The sequence below is a fragment of the Anser cygnoides genome, chromosome 2, assembly GCF_040182565.1.
Source record: "Anser cygnoides isolate HZ-2024a breed goose chromosome 2, Taihu_goose_T2T_genome, whole genome shotgun sequence".
Taxonomy (NCBI): Eukaryota; Metazoa; Chordata; class Aves; order Anseriformes; family Anatidae; genus Anser; species Anser cygnoides.
In genome coordinates, this window is record NC_089874.1 from 101641971 (window position 1) to 101657902 (window position 15932).

The following is a 15932-nucleotide window of genomic DNA, read 5'->3' on the forward strand; positions in this document are numbered from 1 at the left end:
TGTTTCACAGCACACTTCACAACATAAAGAAAGCTTTATTTTTGCAGAAAAAAAAAAAATCGTTCTGATTCCAAGGAAATAATGGCTTCCTGCCTTAAATGCTCCCACTAACCCTGCTTTTAACAGAAAGAGAAATGGGAATGTTTTAGACAGAAAGCTAGAAATTATGTCCAAACTATTAGAAGTGGGATGAGGAGCAGGAGGAAGGGGTGCGGAGAGGCAGGGAGCTGTGCCTCAGAGGGTCTGCCTGAGCAGCTCTTCAGAGAGAGCCACGAGGTCTCCTTCTACTGACTAGAGGGGGGAAAGAAGCACAATTTTCACAGCCTCCTACTGAAATCTCTCCATAATATTTAACAGGACTCCCTATTTCAGCCTCCCTGCATGCAGAGGGGGCCCTGTCACGGCCTGGCTCACTGACCCACCGGCTCAGCCTGCCCGAGGCCCGTGAGGGATGCAAAGGTCGGCTGCGTGCAGCGCGCTGCCGCCCCGTGTCAGCCAAGGTTTAAGTGGCAGAAATAGCAGGTGGAGTTCATCTATTTCCCAGTAAACGGAGAATAATCACTCCATTGTTCGTGGGCTTCCTCCCTCCCCCTTTGTGTTCTCGTTGGAGCAGGTGGCATAAAATAGAAGTTGGTCTGAGGAACGGCTTCTCTGCCGCGGCCTAAGGACGGGGACCGGCCTTTAAGTACCCTAGGCCCTGATTTAGCAAGGTACTTACACACTTGTGCAGCTTAAGCACAAGCAGCCCCATCGACTTGAAAAGGATGACTCACAAGCTTAAATTTATGAACATGATCAAATACCTTGCTGAAATGAGGCCATGGAAAGCATCCATTTTTTTAAAAAGCTGGAATGAATTTAATTGAAGACACACTTTCCCTTTCAACATCAATTCTTTCCCTATTGTACTTCCTTTAATGACCACATAAAGTAGCTGAACAATTCTGTAGGGTCTGTTTGTATATCCTTGGGAACCCATAAAGTATTTTCTCAAATATAAAAGTGCAGATGGAGCCTAAGAAAGGGTGTCGAGTCTAGAGGCTGCAATGAGATGAAACTGGACTCCTAATGTTGCCGGAGTCAGAAATGATAGCAGCAGACCCTAAAGGCTGCCTGTCAATCTCAGATGCAGATGGCACTTCTTCCAAATGGCCTTTGTGTCAGTTCCTTCAGCCATTTTAGTGACAACACGGCTCCCTAGAGGGCAAATCCTGTTGCTTTGCAGCCTGGATTCACATCCAGGGCACTGTGGTCTGTACAATCTCTGCTCGAAGTAGTTTTTTAATGCTAATGTATTGCAGTTTCTTGCCCTATCCCAGCCCCAGCCCCCCATGCAAAAAGTAATGGTCATTTTCTTCCTCATTTCTACTGTTTCAGTTTATCTCTGGAATAAGCATTAATTGTCTGAAAGACTTACTTTTGTTATACATGCCAAAAGAATATATATAAAATTCCTGCTAATAAAATTTGCAGGTGACAGTGTAATTGTTAGCATGATTAATAACAATGATACTGCAGTCATACACAGCAAGTAGGATGGTTTCAGAAGCTAGGTTGGTTGAATCAAAATACGTACACATACAACCTGGCGCCAGGTTTCACACCTTTGCACAAAGCATGCAAGTAACTCACAGAACGCAAAAACACTGTGAAAAGCTGTGACATTGAAAATGATTTAGGGATTAGAGAGCCAACAGTTTTATGTGAGCTTCTAGCGTGATGTTGTAAGAAAGGTCCCATGCCATCCTTAGATGCAAGTAAGCAAGTAAGTAATAAGAAAATGTAAGGATGCAATGTTCTTTTTATGACAGTGCAGAAACTAATGCCAGCATATCTACTTCCCACATTACTGCCTACATTTTAGAAAGTACACAAACAGCCACATTGGTTAGAAACAGAAGTTAAGGGGAAAAAAAAAATTAAAAACTCTGTTTTGCTTATTACATTTGAGTTTGAGACTTGAGTATCTTAACGGGGAATAAATGCTTGATTAAGGGATACCTTAACTTTGAGAAAACCTGTACCAAAACAAAAAGCAATAACTACAAGTTGTAGTTAAAATCAAATGAGAAATATAGCATAAATTCTTCAGCGATTACAGCAATTAACTTTTCACACAAGGGGAATGGCTTCTCCAACTTTTGGAGTTTTCAAATCAAACCTGAATGTCTTTCTAAAAGACAAAATTCAGTAAAACACAAGAGCAAGCTGTAGGAAAAAAATAAATATTAATAAAAAAAAAAACACCTATGCAGTTTGTTTTATGTAGAAGGTCAGACTGGATGAGCTTAAGGCTTTCTCCAGGCTCAAAGTCTACAAGAAGTACAGTTTAAGTCTGAAAAATGTCATTGTGAGGTCAGACATTTATTGTGTTTCCATGATGTCATTGAAATTTGTTCAGTCTGCAAATTAAAATATATCCTTCCTGGCTGTCAATACTGCAAAACCATCTTAGGTTCTGAAAGTCAAATCTGATTCTTTAGTTGGAGGTATGATTGATTAGCTGATCCAAGATCTGCCTTGAAAGTATATATTGGAGAAACATCACTCTCTTCACATTATGTCCTCATAATGCTATTGTCTGCACAAAAATAAGTAAATGCACCATTTGGCTCTGTACTTTCAGCTTACTTCACAGTCATCATTCACCCAAGGAAACCCTGTTTCAAGAGTAGGGGGCAGCAAAATTTATTTTTTGTTCCTGTGAGAGTACATTTGCCTATGGACGCCATGCTGCTTAGTAAGAAGTTATAGTATTCATGTAGATAGGCATTCAAAGTAGACATACACGTCAAGTGCAATCTCCTGTGTGTGCTTCACCACGAAATACTAAAATAGAATAGAGTTGACTGAAAGCACTAAACTATGTATTTAATTTACCTACCATGCTTAGTGCACATAAACAGAGTAAAATGTGTAAGATTTTTTGTAACTGTTTTTTCTGGCACTTTTTCAGGCTATTCAATATCCCAGATAAGCTGTCTTGTAAAACTATTAGTTTCAAATTGGACCACCCAGAATAAAAAAAAGTATTACTGTTCTTTCAACTCTACACAATTATGTCTAAATATTACATACAATATTTTAACTAGGTAAGAAATCATGGCACATTGTAGATCTATTGATTGAGAAGCATAGGAACTGCCTGAACTGTGTAGCTTCAAAAAGCTGCTAAAAACCTAAGAAGAAAAAAATTTAATCATCAAGGAAAAGCCTTCTGATCATGTGTGCAAAGGTTTGTTCTTAAAGAAAAAAAAAAAGAGAGAGAGGAAAAAAAAACCCGTCATATTACATGAAAATAACCCCCTTTTACTTAGTATAGATGGTGGTATGGACTTGCCTTTTTGACCACATAGGGTTAACATGAAAAGAGGTAGAGATGGTAAAATATGAAACTTGTTCTTTGGCTTCATCTTTCACATTCCTGTATCATACTAGAGCAGAAACTAATGAACTTGCTCATCTTTGAAAGCCCTTTTGCATGCTTCTTCCTTCACCCTTAACTCTGATCCTTGCAGATCTTCCCTTATGTGTGTGCCAATTTTACTGGTATAATATGTGCACTTTTATTAGTTGTGTTCTGATGATTTCTACTGAGAGATACTTAAAGCTTATACAAGTCAAAAACTATTTTATCACTTCTGAAGAAAACTAATAGGGCAGAGTCACTGAATGATAAGAGAGAGACCACTGAATTTATTTAATAATCCATGTCCATTTCACAAAAATGGCCTGTGTAATCCTTTTAAAAATAATAACCTGTTCATTTCAGACCTTGCACAATGCTTCTCTTTGTCCCTTGTAAGTCTCTCAAATGTCTTATTTTAAAGGAATATATAGTACTCCCGGAAGACATTTTCCCATTTCTATTCTCTTCAACTCCTGTGAGCCCTTGTTCTGTGTGATAAGGCAATCTCCTTCGGGATCTGAGCTGTGTAGTTTCGCACCACGAGTGACAAGGACTCGACTTGAATAACTGCTGTGCGCAGGTTGTAATTATGTCAGCTGGAGTGTTGAACAAGGGGACTGATTAATGTGAGCCCCAGCCCAGGCACAGTCCCTATCAAAACCTTCGTGCAGGCCAGCAGTGGGGATGGGTTAAAGCAGAAAGACAAAACATGCTGTATCGTCCATGATAGATGAATTGCTCCAACAGTCTTCAGGCAGATGTTCCAGGACAGTATAATATACAATTACTCTGCCTTATCACCTTCCCAGGGACAATAAAGCTTCCTCCTTCTATAGCTCATGTGAGTGAAGGCAAAATTAGTTTTACTTTTACAACACTGACTCACTTATCATGTTGCCTTGATTGTGCTTTTACAGCTAAAGAAAACATATATTCCACTCTTAAACAAAACAAAACAGAACAAAACAAAAAAAAAGAAGGAAAAGAACCCAACACTCCTCACCTTTCATATACAACCAAAAAAAATTCCTTTAAATCTATTTTGCATGATAGCCACACAGTCCTTAAAGGGCTGATTCAGTATGGTCTTCTAAGGAGCACAGCTAACTTTAGAAAAACTGGACCTATTCATAGGCTTAATGCCATCTGCATGTACAGAGGTGCGTTCCTGAATCAAGTCGGAATGCACAGATAGTAAAAAATACATAGGTTCTGTACAAAAGATGCCTATGTGAATAACATGCCTTTAGCGACTATAACTAAGCACTCATTCTAAAAATACCACAGTACTCTTGTAAAACAATTCTTTGAGAAGTCATTAATCCACATACCTCTTTAGAGGCCACAGGAGTTTGCTGTGTAACTACTATAAATAATCTAAGTATTTCCAAAAAGTAAGCATAAGTTAAGTAAATAGAAGAAATTTGTGTAGAAAACTACATGTAGAATTGTTACTTTTTTGTTATCAGATAGATACAGGTTTTGTTTTCTTTGTTGTTGTTGTTTTGCTGCTGGGATAGAAATGGTCTGTATATATCAAGGCTATTTCCATGAGTTTACAGAACGGCAGCTTACTAACACGAAGTGAATAGTAAGAGAATAATAGAGTTCATAATATCCTGATATCCTTTCTTTCTAAATACTGGATGGTTATAGATCAGAAAGCTGTGCTTTAAAGGAAATAGCCTAAATAGCTTCACTCGCATTCCAAGATCCATTGCTTTCAGTGCTACCCTTTCTCCAGCTGTATAACATTGACATGATCTCAAAGAAAATAAAACAAAACAAAACAAAAGAGCGCAGTCAGAAATGAATTTAGAGAGACACGTATTTGAAGGTCAGGTTTAAAAACAACACCCAACTAAAACAGCCAAGCCTGATCCTGACAGTGCTTATGCTTAAGACTGCTCATGCTAAAGTATTTGAAAAATCTATTTATATACATTTAGTTCTCATGAAAGGTATTAGGTTACTAGTCCTAGAAATGAGAGATGAGATTTTCTAAGGAGACTATGGGAATTAGGCACTGAAATTGCACTTCAACTGAATGCAGGCTCCCAGCTGTTCAAGCTTCTTTGAGGTTTTAGCCATTAAAGACTATCACAGTCTTGGCACCAGTAGGGTTTCACCATAAGGGTACAGGCTTTCCTATACTCCTGTGGTGAAATGCAATCCTATATTTATGATGCGAAAACTGGCTCCAAGAAAGCTGGTATGTTCCCACTGCACAGCACATTGACTTGAGAGGATACCATTACAGAATGATGTTACGCCACTCACTGTATGGAGGAACAACAGAAAAATCAGTCTTGGCCTCAGAAAAATTACAACCTAAGCACTGAAAAGGATAAGACAATCAGACAACAGGAAAAAACAAACAAACAAACAAACAAAAAAACAGCACATCTGCAATACAGGGTAGAAATAAGCTTCTGTTTGATTCACGTATGCTGTTGGGCATGGCAGTACTAGAAGGCAACCCTATCTGTCTACCATAAGCACTTAAATTCCCAATACAATTAGTGGAGATAAGAAAGACCTGATGTATGTCTCAAGACTTGCTTAAATTAGGTGCCTACTGTTTCTGAAGTTTTAAGTAAACCATATGAAACATTAGGAGCTCCTATGTGCTCAGGGAAAGGAAGCACTGGAGTCCCTAGCTTTCTAGAAATAAAGGTACTATTACGGGAAATAGAAATCCTGAGTTTAGGGCTGTCCTTATCTTCAGGAGGGCTGAATCCAATTCTCTTGTGTCCCAGGAAAGTGTATTAGCTGGCACGAAATACATTCTTTCTTCCTGAAACTCTGCCAAGGATAGTGAGGAACTGCTAGGAGCCAAAAGCACTTCTAATCCCTGTTTACACCATTGTTCTTCTGTTCTCATTCGTGGTTCCCATATAAATTTCTTGCAAAATCCAAACAACAGCTTTCCAAACCCTTGTTCTGTGCCATCTCAGCTCAGAATACTAAACAGTAACAAGAATCAGGCTTTGGATGGCACTGTTGTTATTAATTAAATGAATCCTGGCTTGTCTAATTTTCAGGCCTTTTGCACATAACCAAAAACACAGGAATAGGCCTGTTCCCCTAAGAGGTGTATCAAAAACCTTGAGGCAGATATACCCATCTCCTCAGGCCTGACACTTCCGAGCACACCTCAGTGATTTCACTTACTTGTGCAAGAACTTGTGAACTCAGTAGAGAGGGAATACAGAAACAGAAATTCCTAAAGGAGTAGCTGCTCTGGGATTTACATTTTTTTGGTGTGATTTTGGGCATCGGGATCCCATCTGTAAAGTTTAGCGGAAACAGAAGTAACTGGACTCTTGATCCCACGATCTACTTGCCAAGTTTAACTTTTTTTGTGTTTCAGGATACAAAGCCTTGTGACAGGTGTTACCAGCTCTCTGGCTTTCCATTTCTCTCTTGTGCTTCATGAGGGGTGGAGAATCGTGGCTTCACGGAGGACATGGAGGTGATGTGATTAACATTAGTGGGGCCACGACTTCATTCTTTGTCTTTACTTCTGTTTTATACCATCAACCCCATGACAGAAGACACCATCCAGCCCTTCTTTCAGGGAGAGCTGACTCCCAGCTAAGCTTTGGAGCAGAGGTGCTTAGATGGAGGGAGGCTTAGCTATCATCCTTCCCGTTACAAGGCCCCTGCCATGCTACTGGTGAACTGAAGCTAAAAATGAGCACTTGAGAGCAGGAAAAGAACATGAAGATTCTCACAGTATTATGTCATAACATGGTCTGAGAGAAAAAAGATCCAAATATGAAAGAGCAAGTCAAGAACAGAGGAGGCTGGACAAGAACTCAGCTAGAAAAAACAAATACTATATTTACTTTTCAAAATATACCTTGAGCACTAATAGAGCTACTGTCACGCCATCCTGTAAGCACCTCATCTCTTGCACCACCACCAGGCAACACAGAGCAGTTCCCAAGCTGCTCTCATCGGCCCACACGTAAGGGCTGATTGCCTGACTTGATGCCATCGCGTTTTTTCCAACAGAATGGATAGTAGCCACCTGCTTGCCCTAGCAAGGGCTTGGATTTAAGTCTTCCTTCCCTGGTCTGACAGAGATTTAAACAAATCAAGTACAGATTCCTTTATCTTTGAAACCTTTCTTTTACCTGAAAGTATTTTTATTGCTTCTCAAAATGACTAGATTTTAGCATGCAAAAATCAATCAGCTAAATAACCGTATAAGATGACTGTGCTATAATTTATTAGTGCTGATCAAAATCTTAAAGGCTGGATAATTAAAATTCAAATTAAAATGTGATGAAAGTCACATTTAGTCACCTAAAGGAAAAGGCTGAATTCCAAATAGGTACAGAGCCACTGGACCCTGTGAGAGATGAGAATTTGTGGATACTCATTATCACCAAAACCATGTAAAAAAACCTTAGTATTTGTTCAAACTTCGCTTCTTTTCCTCGTGCAAATACATCTGTCTAGACCTATGTGTTATGTCACAGTTCATCAGTAGATGACCTAAAAAAAGTATGGAAGAAAAGCCAAAGAAAGCACTTGTGGAATAATCTGTCCATAACTGGAAGCTTCTTCCTGCTCACTGACTGAATTAGAAATGTCAGTGCTCTCCATCTTAGGGGCATATATCTTTTCTAACTAATCTCTTTCCTAAAAAAAACCACAGGTATCTGTGCGTGTTCTCTTTATCCTTAAAAATAGCTGTTAAGTTTTAACACCTTTTTAAAGTGACTTGTCCTGACAACTTGCACCAAACAGTTAATTTGGGGTCCAAAACCATTAACACGCGAGCACTGTAACTACTGAAGCACGGTTTCCTACGGATCCTTGCTCTGTTAACTAAATCTCCCAATGCGGTAACAGCACGCCCCCATCACAACCTCCAAGATACTCCCATCGGTCAAGGCCTACAGCTGTGCTGGGTGGCGAGGCTGGAAGAATACACTGTCTGGCTGTAAGACAGAAGAATGCGTGAAAGCTGAATTTTGTGCCTGCCTGTTTCTCACCGGCTCTCTCTTCTCCTCATTCACCTCTTTCAAGAAAGATGTACGAACTTAAATTATCTCAGCAACTACTACGGCGTGTCAATTTTGACTGGAACTGGCCAACAGCTTTAGAAGTTATTAAAGAAACTGACAGAAGATGGATGGATGGATGGTCAGGTGCAAGCCTCAGAATAAGCTAGGGACACCAGGCTAAAAATCAATCCTCTTTAACTGATTTATAAAAATTGCCGTTTTGAACTCAAGACACACCTTCTCTTTCCTGAAAAGAAAATGAATTACTAATGGCTTGTTTGTATTTTAAAATACCCACAGCAGATATCTCCAAAACTTGCTAATGGAAATGGTTCTCTGTATCCTACCAAGAGCTTGTTAATAAAAAGATTTACGAAATACCGTATTTTTCTAGTGAAAAACCATTAGAACTGAAAAATTCCTTTTGATACTTTCCCAGTAACTTCTACAACTCTGAAATGATTCAAAAGTATTGCTTGCCCTGTAGATGGTACGTGCAAAATTTCAAATAGAAATGTTTAGAGGAGCTTAGGACGGGAAGATGTTCCACACTGGATTTCTAGCAGAATAAATGATGTTCCTCAAGTACAGAGTTGTTAGCGAGAATCCATAATTAGCTTGAATGAGGACTGCAGGAGAGTGTACTGAAGTGATAAACACAAAGCTATAAATAGGATATTTTAGGTGTACTTGTAGTACCACAATAAACTAGGAGGAGGATGTTCAGGTGGTTTATGATGTCAGTAGAACCACTTGATCTATTTGTGGAATTATAACCCAAAGAGATTTACAGTATTGTGGACTGAAGAGTTTCTAGTTGTGTGTGTGGGGAGGGGTGATGATAACAACACTAGAAATATAAATAGATAGCAATGGTGAAGAGCATTAGAAGAAGTGCTACTTTAAAGCACTATTTAAAAATACACAAGCATGTGTATGGAGCTATATCCTAGGAATCACAGTGAGCTGGGCAGCTTGCCTCAGCGGAAAGCAAAGCAAACCAGACTCGGCCTGGCAGTCAGCTGGCCTGAGGCAGGGAGCAACCTGCAACTGTGCTACCGGCCCTGGGAGCACCGGGGGGATCCTGGCAGTACTTGGGAGTCTAAAGTCATTTTCTGACCTCCTCATTACTTCAGGAAAAAGAATCAGTTTGCTCTTGGGCTATGAACAGCAGCAGATTATTTCCTGTCCCATTCAGATCCCACTCCCTCCCTATTTCAGTTCATTTACAGAAGGAGGTGGAGAAGTACTGAGGAAAATCTCCAGTCCGACCCCTTGCCTGTGTGGGTGGGAGATGGAAGAGCAGCGTTGCACCAGCTTGTTTCTCCCAACACACTGTGCCCCAGTGTCTGTGACCTGTGAGGGAAAGAGAAGGAATGCCACATAGTCCGCACCTCTTCTCTGAGGATGCAGAATGAAAAGCAATAGCTTTGTCCCTCAGCATCCAAGAATACAGGACAGTCTCTTTCATATACATTTTGGATTATGTGTTTAGTTTTCTCTTGATTATTTTTCCATTATTAAAAGAACAAATTAAAAAAAATACTATTCAGCTAAATGTAATATTGTGTGAGAGACTGAAGATAAAAAATGAACAAGTAAACCTAAATAATAAACCTAATAATAAACAGATCCTATGAATGCTTTACACCACTGTTTACTTTTTTAATAGACAGAAAGGAAAAATATATTTGGGATTTAAGTGTTTTTCCAAAAAAGAGCTATGGTAACACAAGATCAGCACTCCTCACTTCCAATAGCAAAACTGGGGGCTATAAATGCTGACTTGCATAAAGTCCTCAAGAGGTCTCAACAATACCTATGCCTGCTATTCAGACCTAAAGACGCCCAGCAAAACCACAAAGACCGTGCCAATCAGGGATAAAACTGTTGTAAGGAGCGACTTAATAATAAGTCACTTGGACAAAAAGCTCCTCTCCAGCCTGCTCTTTGTATGGGCTTTTGGTCCTTTGGGGCTCGCCACCCGGTGGGGGAGAGGCTGGCCAGGAGCACCAGACCCCAGGCTCCAACTCTGCCCAGGAGCCTCAGTCCTGCCCTGCTTTACTGTGGCCCAGGGAAAACACCCATCAGCCCTCCTGCAAAGGCTCAGGCCCAGCATATCCGGCCCACAGCTTCCACTTTTGAAGCAGTGAGGGGGTCTGGAAATTCAGGGAACCGCGGTACCTGTGTTCCCAGATCCCCAGCACACCAGTCTAGAGGAAATCAGGCAGAAGCTGTCACAGAAACAAGGGCGACTCTGCTGGAATCAGCAAGCTCCTTCATTTATCTTCAATAAATCAGGGCTTCCTAACAAATTCATACTTATTTAAAAATTGCTCACAAATTCCAATTCACTAGAAGTATCTAAGCAGCAAAAAGATACATATATAGTTTTATTTCCTTCCTTCCTTTCTTCATTTTCAGCCCAACAATTATTTTCTTTCTCTGATTTTCATCAGCACTTACAGTGCAAATATCTTTCCTTCCCCTGCCCCTGCTCTAGGCTATTCCCCTTTCTGGAACGGTTTCTGAACAGAATTTGTTTTCTAGTACTTCCTAGCATTTTAACTTATTTTGTATCTGACATATGAAGGAATGAAGGAGGAAGAGGGAAGGTTGTTATAAAGACAGAATTACTCCAGAAACTTTTTAACATGGTAATAGCCATACTGTCTGGAGAATAAATCATATGTAACACAGCAGACTTGTGTATTAATTTCACCTCTAAGGCCTGTAAAACTACCAAAATATTTTTCAAAGATTGCTAACTACCACTCAGGTAGTTAGCAATAACAATTCCTTGTAGACTGACCACCCCGAAAGGTTGCTTTGACCTTTTTGTAATGACTGGATCGGGGATTAAGGAATGGTAAAAGAAACAAACTTTTTTTTTTTTTTAAATTCTGTGTTAACAGGCAAAAGTAAAGGAAACATGTACAGTCGCTTTAGTCTTTCTTAAAACTACTTTTTACCTTAAAGGGTCATATTAATTAATCTATGATCCCAATGATTAGTTTTAGATGAAATTATGCAAACAAATGAAAGTCTATTTGTAGACACAAAAGAAGAACTTCATTTTTATCAGAAGCACTACAAGAACAGGAAATTACAAGACTTTTTTTTTTTTTTTTTTTTTTTACTAAAAGCTACACTCAGTCCATAGCGTTGCCATTCTTGAAGTTAGCATTGAAATTCTATTTACTATCAAAACGCAGCCTATGTATGGTTATTTTAGTTTGAAATACATGCAGGTGTTCCAAATTTATAAACATTTTGACTTATTAAATATAAATATAGGTATATTTATTTTAATATATTTATGTCCATAAGAAGAAAGAGGAAGAGATACAATAGTGATGATTACATGGGATAGGGAAAAAGTGTGAGGACAGAGAGAAGACAAAATGAGGTAATAGAAGACATTAGTTAGAACATGTCCACTGCATGAAGGGCTCTTACTCATATTTCCAAGACACCAATTACTTCAGGCTTTGGGTTAAGTAGTTTGGACTTCAATGTAAAAAAGGGTGCACCTGTACGCCCCTGTACTGAGCGCCTGTGTCACAAGAGTTTAGGGACAAAGCCCAAATTGGACGGCAAGGGGGAGACACTGCCTACTGGAAGAAACCAGGAACCTGGGAATGGCTTTGCAGAACTTCAAGCAAAGCGTGAACTGACAGAGTGCTGAGCTCGGACCACAATAGGCTGCAGCAGAGACAAGCTGACCAAAGTTAAAACTGCACAAAAAATTTTACACTGGTGTCTGTATGTCTCAGTAACATCAAACTCAGTGGTTAAAACAACTGAGTAATTTAGCATGGCATTTAGGTCCAAATATATCACTTTAAAATTGCTCTTCACAGGATTCAGTCCAAAACGAGGCTTGAATACTATTATCCATACATGCACGTGCATCACTGTTTTAAAGATACTTGAAAATCCCAAGTCTGTGGGTGAATGTTAGCACAAAAATCATAGATTCATTGAATTTAAAAGGCAGTTTTTAGTTCCTCTTAATTACAGTGAATACAGGAAAATAAATAAATAAACAAACAAATAAATAAATTTTGGGGAAATGGGAATAATAAAAAAAAAAAATGATAAATAAATAAATATAATAAAAGAACAAAAAAAAAAACAACAAAAAAGCTAGAGTTACCATTGCTTACAGAACTATTGATGAATTTTCATATCATAGGGAATAAGTATTATTGATTATAATAAATAAAAAAGCTGTATTACCCTTCTACTAAGCACAGTGTATTTACTATGCCATTAATTAAAAATATGGAAAGCAATCATCTTCACAAAGTAACTAGTGTATGCTGATGCTGTGCAAAAGCCACTTAAATGGGCAATTTTGTTGTGGATGTATGTCCGGTATACATACACCTACTACTTGCGTGTGTGTTTATGATTTATTTTTTTTTAAAGAAACAGTCACGTAATCTAATAAACGTACATTTTCTCAAGTGGTCCATGCCATGACATTGTCATCTGGCAGGGAAGATGGGCAGAGCCAAGAGAGTGGCAGTTTAAGTTCTTTTGTACGCTGCCACCAACACAATTCTGCAGAATTTCAGACAGGACTTCTCAGTCGGTGCAGACAACACGCACATCTCTCAGTGAGCGCCGTACCATTAGTTGTGTGCTCTCTAACTCCACAAGTTTCTGAATTTTAGGAACTACAGATGAAGTCGAGTCTCTTGGTTAACGTGATGGATGATTTTGCACTATCACATTTAATTGCCATGTGAACTATCTGCTACAGCTAAGGCGGATATAAAATGTTTTATTAAGTAACAGAAGCATCATAAGTGGAATAATACTAATCGATGTTTTGTATGTCATGTATTCACTAGAATAATTAAAGTGTTTTTGCAGCTCTACTTTTTTTTTCAGATTTTCTTTAGCCTTAAATGCTACAGTATATTTTATGTGAGATTAATAGAAGTATTATCAAATACTTTATCTGAATGTTTACTAAAAACTAAGGGCTGAATAATGCTCTGAGGAGTCTGCATCTGGGAACCACGCCCATGCGCTGACAGAATTTCTCTCCAAACTTCCATCTTCATTTGTTTATAAGGCTGCTAGCGCAATGCACTGGATGCCCTCAGCTCCTGCTCCAGAGCACAAGGGAAGCTTAAGTGCTTCCTGAAGGCCCAGTATGCTCTATTACACACAAGCATTATTGTCCTTCGCAATTTCTTACTCGTACAAAGTATATGCATTTTTTTTTTGCCTGAGTCTGCCTTTCTGATATACAGAGAAGTGTTTTTCCATAGCGCAGTGGTGGTTGCCACTTGGCGTCCTCATCAGCCTCGCTCTCCACACGGCTGTATAACCTAGTTATTTCCTGCACATGCATATAAAACTTCACTGGTAAAAAGTGCATATTAATGCTAACATTTTAATGATAAATACACTGTTTCATCATTTTATGTAGAAGTTGCCTTAATGGCCTTTCAGTTTCGCTATGAATAAGTATATACCGTTATCTCAGCATTTAAAGCAGTCCCTAGTTATCCTTGATAAAGCCAGGGAATAGCGCACAGCTGACGCAATGATATCGAGACAACGAAAGGTTATTAAACGCACTAAAACAAACAGCGAGAAAACACTTACTTCGCACATTCTTCTGACTGGGGTGCAAATCCTAGAGTGTATTATGAACTGGTCTTTACAGCCTATGAACATATACTATAAGTCAGAGGGAAAGAGGAACTCCCTAGGGATGCTGTCCAAAAAAAGAAAAGTAGCCCCTGTGGAGTCGCTCCCCCTAAGTCATGCCGCCGCTGCTGCTGAAAATACGCAATGAATCCTTCTGCACTTGGAATTTCAGATGCCATAATCCCTTGCAGAATGTTGTCTAATTATTTTATTATGCATAATAAATGTAAAATATTTATTTTAGTTTACATAATTATATTAAAAATGTATGCTATTTATTCTCAGTCTTGTAAGGCATCCTTCACAAGTCACATACTTCACGGAAAGGTGCATTTATGGAATTCATGCTGTTTTGCTGGTCCGGCTTTGTGATTTACACAGCTTCTAAACCCTTCTTATCTCTGACTGTGGAACATCGCCATTCCCCTGGATGCTGTCCTCCATTCCTTCCTTCCCCTTGCCACCACAGGTACTCCATGCAAAATTAAACCACGCAGTAGAGTCCCAGACAAGCAAGAGTCATTTTCTTTAACTGCAGCACAGGGACGGCACAGAGTATGTTAACATTATACCTGTCCCCCAGTCTCATGGTCAAAGTCGTAGCAATACTGATTCTGTAACGTGAAACTAAGCCGGCGTTCCTCCTGAGCCCTGAACTCCAACAAATTTGAATCGAAAAGCAGGGCTCTGCCTTTTGACACAGCCCTCCAAACAAAGTAATCCAAATCCGTTTTGTACTAAAACATCCCCCTCACTCACACCTTGAACATAAATTATTATTTCCCTAAGAAGCTGTGATAGCCACATGGAAAGTTAGTACTAATGATACTTGAATTTGAAGCCTAACATACAACTAAAATGAGATTCCTAATTCCAAAGGAATTCTTTACGTTAAACACAGGCTCAAAACTAGTTCTATTTCTGAAAATGCTGTATATCTGCATCTTTCACTGACATCATTGGGAATATATATAGGAGTTTAGCACTTCAGAAATCAGGTTAAATTCAGGTGCCTAAATATATTGCAGATCTAAAAGGTCTGGCCACAGAACAGACCGTTTTAGAAATTAGTTGAAGTTCACAGGCATTATTCAGCTTCACGACGTTACATGACTCTTTGCTTCTTACTGTGCCCATCGCAAAATGCAAACAGTATTTTGGATGGTATTACTCTAGGATCGTGCAATCTAAAAAGTTTAGCTGCATAACACATCTTTTGTAAATGACTCAGAAATATAAAATAGGCATTGCATATATAATGCTGGTGTATGAGGCTGATTCTGTATTATAAAATTGCTGTGAACTTTAATTAGGAGCAAACGAATATTTTTGTGTGATGAAGCACAATAACGTAAGAATGGCAAAACACACTTTGATTTGAAAATGAAAATGCAAAGGAAAAATGTGCATCATTTTAAAAAATATCTAAATAGGATTAACCTAATTTTAAAATACAAATGTGAAAAAATATAGCTGAAACTTTTAACAAGCAATTTTTTATTATATATATTTTCCTTCCTTGAAAATGAATTGTATTTTAAAACCTAGACTGAAAATATAATTTCTGTTTATAATTACTAGAAGTTGTATACTGTTATATAGTGAAGCAGAAGTTCACTTATTTGTTAACAATGTACTAAAGATTTAGAAAAAAAATAAGTATCGACTATTACAAAAAGTACAAAAAGTAGAGGTGAAATATATTAGTTTTGCAAGAATATTTACTTACAATCATAAACATAGATTATAAAAGCAATTCAGTGAAATAAAATGACCAACATTTCCCATTTCCTTTTGGGAATGTGCATGCTATTGAGAATATAAAATTT

The 15932-nt window shown here is 38.6% G+C and overlaps 1 protein-coding gene across 7 annotated transcripts in view; it reads right to left on the reverse strand.

The window, feature by feature from the left end:
- The window catches only part of ZNF407 (zinc finger protein 407), a 338196-nt gene that overhangs the window by 109087 nt on the left and 213177 nt on the right, over positions 1-15932 (reverse strand). The gene's annotated exons all lie outside the window — the stretch shown is intronic.